The 7,453-nt window shown below is 48.2% G+C and overlaps 1 protein-coding gene across 2 annotated transcripts in view; it reads left to right on the top strand.

Moving 5' to 3' along the window:
• The first annotated feature begins 483 nt into the window (after window positions 1-483).
• GLI3 (GLI family zinc finger 3) overlaps window positions 484-7,453 on the top strand; it is a 266,709-nt gene continuing 259,739 nt past the window's right edge. For both annotated transcript variants that reach the window (XM_059170584.1, XM_059170583.1), the window contains exon 1: window positions 484-568. The gene's annotated coding sequence lies outside the window, so the exon portion shown is untranslated. The remainder of the gene's footprint in view (window positions 569-7,453) is intronic.

Here is a 7,453-nt window from a genome sequence, read left to right as displayed (position 1 = left end):
GAGGAGCAGGCATGAATATGTCTGAGTGAGGACCCGGGAGGGGCGGAGGAGGCGGAGGAGGCAGAGGGCGGGTAGAGGCGCGCGCGTGGCTCGGGGTGTCGGGGCTCCCCGCCCCCCCACCCCTAGCTCCAGCCCCAGTCCCCGACCCCGGCCTGCGCGCCGCCTCCTCGCCGCCGCCGCCGCCCGCGTCGCAGCTGGGACCCGCTCCCGGCGCGGGGACCCGGCGGGCGGGGAAGAGCGGCCCCCGGCGCGGCCTGGAAGGAGAGAGAAAGCAAAAGTAAGGCGAGCAGCACTCCCAAGTTTTCCCAACTTCGCCCCCTGCGGCGGCAGGCGTCCTGCTGCTCGGCGCGTCCCTACCGCGCTGGCGAGTGGCAGAAAGAAAAGGGACGGGGCAGGGGCGGGGGCGGAGGCAGAGGGAGCGCGGGGGAGAGGGGAGAGTCCGGCAACTTCTGTTAAAACTTGGGGGAGGAGGAGCGCGAGGAGGAGGAGGAGGAGGAAGCGGAGGAGAAGAGGGAAGGAGGGAGCGCGAGGGAGGGAAGCGAGAGCCGAGGGACAACTTTTCCACCCCGTGAGTAGCGCCGGAGGCGCGGGGTCGGGGCGGGGGGCTCCTCCACCCTGCGCGGGCGGCCCGGCCGGGATGGGACCTTCTTCCAGAAAGTCGATTGGATGCCAGGAGGGGACTACGGTGGGGGCTCGCTTTCTTTCTCTTTCCCCTCCCTCCTGCGGGTGAACCAAATCAGAACTGTCACTCAGGGCCTGTGAGTCAGAAGGGATCGGATTACACGATCCCTGAAACCGATGCCTGAGCTGCACGAGCGGGAGGGAGCGGGCAGGGGCAGCGCCACCGGCACCGGCGCGCTCGCACACTCGCCCTCGCGCACACTCGCCGCCCGGACTCGCCCTCGCCGCTCGCCCGCCCTCCCCGCGCGCCCGGCGGCCGCCCGCGCCGCACCATGCCCGCGGTGGGCGCACCCCGCGCCCGGCCCGGCCGCTCGCCGTAGCCCGAGCCACCCGCGGCCGCGCGGAGCCCGAAGCCGCCCGCCCGCGCCTCGGACGCGGGTCTATGGGAAGTTCGGGGACTTGACAGCCGTCGCCGCTGCAGGTACGTCCCGCCTGAAGTTCTTTGTTCCGCGGGCCGGGCACCCGGCAGCCCGCTCCTGCGGCCGCGCCCGCGCCTCGGGGTCGAGAGGGGGGGTCCCCGACGCGGGGAGCGGGAGGAAATGAAAATGGCTGTCAAAAGGCGCCCAGATTTGGAGAGCAACCCGCGCGGCGTCGGAGCGAGGCTCTTGCATTCGTTTCCTCCACCTCGGAGCTCCCTTGCCCAGCGCCTGAGCCCGGAGACGGACCGGAGAATTTCCCATCCCGGAGGGGGACGAAGTTTGCAGCAGCCGCGCCCCCGCTCCCCGCCCGGAGCCCCGGCGCCCTCCCTCGGCGCCCTCCCTCGTCCGGCTGCGTCTCCCCCATCGGGTGGCGGGCGCAGGCGGCGGCGGGCGGCGGGGTGGGTTTGCGTTGGGAGCGCCGCTGCGGGGGCCGCTCGCAGCCCGCGCCGCCTCCGGGGGGCGGGGGTGTGGTGGGCGCGGATGCGGAGGGGCGCGCCGCGGTCGTCGGAGAGGAAAAGTGAAAGTTGTACCATCTGTGTATGATTTGGGATTCTTTTATTTCTCTTCCTTTCCAGGGACAGCGGAAAAAGAGAGAGAGAGGGAGAGGGAGAAAAAAGAAATGAAAGCGCGTTAGAAGCGGCAGGGAGTGTGTGCAGGGGTGCGTAATCGTGTCCCGTGCAGTAGTCATTCAGGAGACCGCATTTTTGCAGGGCAGAGCTGGGTATGAATCGCTCTGCAGGGAACAGTTACTTTCTGGAGTTGCAGAGCGAAAATGGGCGGGAGGAAGTCGAGAGGGAGTAAATATTTACCCCAAACTTGGAGAGGTTTTGAAGCGACTTTTAAGCAGATTGCCAGATGCCAGAGAGCACCAGCGCACACCCCGGCCTTTTATCCTTCCCTGAACTTTGTGCTCCTGTCCTTGATTGCACCTCCTTCAGGAGATGCTCTCCAGAGAGGGGCTGGACCCAGGCTTCCCTTGCTGACCCCGCTAGAGAGAGGATCAAGGAGGCATAGCCCTCCTGCCGCCCCCAACTTCTCATCCCCTGGTGTGCGGTGCCGAATGGATTCTGGCCTTGGGTACAGTACTTGTGGCCCTCTGCCAGTTCATATGTACATATATTTATGTAAAACATTTTCTCCCAGCTCTTTGCCAGCTGTTCCACATTTTCCAGCTGCCAGTTCAATTTGAAATGATGGACTGTCCGCATCTCCAAGTAAAAGAGCCCTTTAGCTAGAGGTATGGAGGGCCGGCCTCTGTGCAAAGACTTGGGCAGTGCCATTATCTGGACGGGTATTATTAGTTCTAAAAATCACCTTCTGCTCTCCTTTTCCTCTCCTCCTTCCTCTCTCCCCAATTAGTCTTTCCCAGAGTGTTCTGCCGGAAATTCACAATAACTAGGCTTTTCCCTCCAAATGTGATTTTGCCCAAAATTTGGATGAGGCCATTTTTTCCCCCGTCCTGAAATGTGTGTCTGGTGGAAATAAATTAACTTTTAAAAAGGGTTCCAGCTTGAGTGTGTTGGGCATGGCTGGTGGGGGCCTCTGCCATGGCCAGTTGAAATGATCTCATTTCGGTCTGTTTAAGGCAGAAACTATTCATCGTTTCCATGTTACACTTTTTAGGTTGTTTGATGTCTTAGCATAGTATAGACTGAAATCTTCAAGAACTGGCCTAAAGTATTAATTCTGAGTATTTATGTAATTGTTCTGTAATTTGAATAGGTGCCTTATTGATTGATTCCTGTAATTATTTCATTTAGGCTTTAAATTAAAAATTAATAATAGTCTGACAGTTTCTTAATTACATGTGTCAAGATTATTTTGAAGGAAGAAAGTGCTCTGTTTTAAAGTAGTGAAACAACCTTGAAATCTCTTCATTTTTCTAAAGCAAAACAGTATTACAGTCGAGGGGCAATATTAAAGCTGTGGTGCTTGGTCTTAACAATGTAAACTGTGTGAAGCAGCTAAAGAATTTGTTTACATTAGGAAATATTGGTCTTAATAACGTAGTACACAGATGCTTTGGCCAGTTAGACTATAGTCAGACCTAAAGCAAACATGAAATAACATTTAAATTAGTTGTAATAGCATACTTACTGAGAGAAGAGAGTTTATTTTATACTAAAAGCTATTTAATTAGAAACTCCCTGCCTAAGGGGAGATCCTTTCAGGGTCTATAATTCTTAAAGTCAGCCTCGGGGAGCTTTGGTTTAAGATGCCTGGAGGAGTCCAATATGAGAGGTGTCTAGTGAAATTTCACACATGCAGAAGCACTTTACAAGGTATAGATTGTGTTATTATTCATGGGCTAGCTGGTCTGACTCGGATACCTACCATTTCCCAGCACCTTTGACATGTGTGTATTCCTCGATCGAGTCCTGATATAAACACACTTTCACCGTATGCCTCTACAAAGGACTACAGACAGAAATGAGAAAATTCAGTACTGATGAAAAATGGCTCTGTTGAGTTATTTCATTACTTATTTAATGAAAGGCTCATTAATTTATCAACTTGATGCCCGAGCCTAAAAGTTGGACTTTCCTTTGTTTCTTGGCCCCTTTTCTTAATTACCTGCACGCTGGAGCTGGAAGGGTTTCAGACTTCCTCTGTGCTTAGCCTTTCTGAGGTCCCTCCCTGGATGTAAAGTATCCTGCTTACTGAGATCCCCCCCCCCCCTTTTGAGGCTAGGGTTTGGAAGTGTAGGAAAGGAAACAATTTAATGATCATTGTTCCATGCACTCACTTATACGGAGACAGTAATGGACTAAGGAAAACCAGTCTTGAAGGAGAAGTGAATCAATGAGTCATGAAATCCTCAAGAAAACCTGAGCAGTGGAATGTTAATGCTTTTAGACTATAGTAGATTATCTTAAAAGTCAGACTTTTCTTCTTTATGCAATTGTTGTAAATCCCCAGCTAAAGAGTGCTTTGAAGGAGGTTTTAGTTTTGCTAGCTTTCATAGTCCATAGTCGGTCTGACTTGTTTTGGAAGATTCAAGGAATTTTCTGCCAACTTATATCATGAGAAGCAATTACAATGCTGAAATGACTAGAGAGGAAGTGTGTGTAAATGTGTGTGCATGTGTGTGTGTGTGTAAGTAAATTTAATTTGTTACGCAAAATATTCCACTCTCATGATGACTTCAGGTTGTCTTTTCATTAAAGGCTAGTAGAAGATGCTGCCCTTCACTTGATGTCATTTTCCGAGAGGAAAATTGATTTGTTCGAGTTTCAAAGCAAATAAAGGGAGACAGAATAAACAACAACAGGGCAGGGGTACTGCTGCAAACTTTTTCAAGTACTTTCAGTGTATTTTTCATCTTTACTTTTATGTGATGGGCCTGTGAAATAGAGCTGTAGACTGGCGAAGACTTTAAATGAAATTTCACACTTTGATGATTTTTTTTAAACTTTGATATATTGACAGCAAAAGGAGCTGCAAAGCTTTTATATAACTTGAGCAGTAACGCCAAGCAGCAGTCAAACGTCTCTATGCATTTGTGTTTAACTGTAGAAGAAAAACATGTCCATGGGCAGTAGAGGTTCTTATCAACCCCCTAATCCCAGATCCCAGCAAACCTTGAGGGCATGCCTCAGATCTTACTGAAATCACTGTAGACTCCCACAGTTTGCAGATTAAATATGCTATGTGTTCCTGGCTCCAACAACAGTTTTATGAGCTCACTAAGCTTCCTGTTTTAAGATCCTTTTCTTAAGTTTTTAGGAGCTGCTAAAGGCAATGCTGTCTGGAGTAAGTAGTGTTGTTAATTTAGAGACACTTTGGATATTTCATTCTCTCTTTAAAAATTGCCAAAATTATTATTTGTAAATTGAAGGGCTCGTTAGGCAGGGAAGAGGGAAGGGAGCCCTTTTCAACGAGATGGGATGTTAGATGCTTGCCTAAGTGCAAACTTCACGTGGTGTCTCAATTGTTCTGAGGCACTCTTCCTTCACCTAACCCCTTAAAATTAGACTTTTTCCACTTGTAATTCCAAATGTACTATATTTCAGTGCCATACTTCTTAGTTACTCGTGACCACGTCTAAGTTTTTTTTTTTTTTTTTTTTTTTTTTTAATGTGAAAGTGTTTTTTGTTCCATGTGTGTATATTTTAACCCGACAAAACGTCCCAGAAAATCTATGGCTCTCTAAAGAAACTGAATGAACACGCCATTACATATAGTTAATAAGGTGGCACTAGAACATTCCAGGCCCCTCCTGAAAGGCAACATTGTGTGGAGCTCCACATCTGCATCTGTCGTATCTATGGTCGTGTCCTCCTATAGGGCACTTTTGCATTTTGCATAAGAGTCATAATTACCAAAGAAAATACTTACATCATCGTCCAACAACATGTCATCTAATTCCCCAGAGAACTCAGCCAATTTTGTGCTTAAAGGTTATTCAATGAATGAAATTGTGAAAGCCCATTTGTCAAAGTACTGCATGGTTTCTGTTAGTTTTCAAGCCCCAAATTCATTGTCTGCCCTGGCCCGGCCATTAGTCATCAGTGTATTAGCGTTGCCTTCAGGCCATGCTGCCCCGCACTTCTTCACACCATTATAGCTTTGAAAGTGTACTCTGTCGACTTGTAGAATTACTGCTCTGATTTCCGCTTGGCTGGGTTTGAGGTAAGTCCCCTCCCTACCTTCTAGCTGACTGTAATCCTTGCTTTCTTTTAAAGCTCCTTTGCAGAGATTTAGGGGAGAACTTTCTTAAGGGCCCTGTTGGCATCATACTGTGGTTTTGTTGTGGCATGCACTGTACATATAAATCGTACCTGAAGTAAATTGGATTGATTGCTGGCCTGAAACAGCTTTGGGGCTTTTCTTTTCTTTCTTTTTTTCTTTTCTTTACTTTTTTTTTTTTTTCTTATGGGAGGGGGTGGCAATGTGCCTGTATGTGAGAGAGAGAAAAAGGGAGGGAGGGAGAGACTGAGAAAGATGTATTGTTTTAAATAGAAGCATTTGATTGTATATATTTGAGTCATTTTTATGCCACAAAATTAAATAATGGGAGACAAATGTAACTTTGAAGCTCTGGCTGTTGACATACCTTCAGAATGCAGTGGGATCTCTTAAGTGCTTAGTTTTAGCTTTAGCCACTTTGACTGGTTTTGAAGATTGCATAAAATACCTAAGGATATTCCAGGACCCCTACTGGTTCTTACAACAAGGGACAGCATCTACTCCCAACTTGGATGCAAGATAACTTTCCAAAAAGGCAGTCATGAAGGCATGGGACGGTTAAACCGTCTTATTGATTTCATTTGGTGATATTTTTTAAAAAGAGTAATTCCCATCTCAGGAGAGCTACCTGTGTGGAGAGAAAGCTCAGCCAGCCTCCTCAGAAGGAAGCAGTAATGAACTCCCATGAATGGAAACCTGAATGGAGTGGCCAGGAGTGTGGACCAGGTCGTGCACCTCAGAGCAGCATCTGCTGTTTGAACTGTGGGTGTTCAAATGAAATTCCATACCCAGGCATCTCACTGGCAGAGTGTGCGACTGTGGGTGTAGTTTGCACTGACCGTTTTGTAGCTGATCGAGGGTGTGGGGGGCTGGTGTGAATGCTAACCTGAAGAATTCTGTCTGCGAATAAGCCAAGTTTATAGGCTCAGAGGACCAGGGCGTGGCTTGTACTGAATAAGATTTGATGAAACTTCTGTACATTTTTGAAAATTTGCCTTTAAAACTGCATCTAGGATTCAGGAATCACAAGCTTAAAAGTCGGAAGGTTAAAGTATGCTGAATACATCACCAAAAAAATGCACCGAGTATCTCTGGGATATCTGTAGCTGATTTTGACACCCAACAGGTATTACTAGTATAGGATTTAAAAGTAAATTACTAATTCATGGGACATGAATAGTAGACATCCATCCCCTGAAGCGTCATTGTAAAGATGCACGTGACTTTAGAAACCAAAAGTTAGGTCAAGTTGCAGAAGAAAAAATTTTAAATTGAGGATTTTTTTTCCTTGCAAAAATGTGTGAAAACTTTTAATTCCCTTAAACCTCAGTGAAGTGAGACAAGGAACACCTTTGGGCAGAAGTGATGTTTTTGTGTGATACGTGGGTTTCAGAGAAATACAGTTTTCATGAGCTTAGCGGGTCTGAGGACAGATAAGTGACTTCTAGATCTCACTTTCTGTCTGAGGACTGCCGGTCTCCAGCACCCCCCAGCAAGTGGGGGGCCAGCTTGCTCGCATTATTGCTCTTTTGTTAATGGCCCCTGCCATGCAGGGTGCTTCCTGCAGAGCCTAACCACAGTACATTGGTTGGTGTTTCCCAGTTTTGCAAAACTGGGAAATGGTAACAGGTATTAAATCGAGACCTTATACTCCCCTCGAATAT

The sequence above is a fragment of the Mustela lutreola genome, chromosome 4, assembly GCF_030435805.1.
Source record: "Mustela lutreola isolate mMusLut2 chromosome 4, mMusLut2.pri, whole genome shotgun sequence".
Taxonomy (NCBI): Eukaryota; Metazoa; Chordata; class Mammalia; order Carnivora; family Mustelidae; genus Mustela; species Mustela lutreola.
Note: the sequence above shows the minus strand (reverse complement) of the source record. Positions and strands in the feature narration are given on the sequence as shown.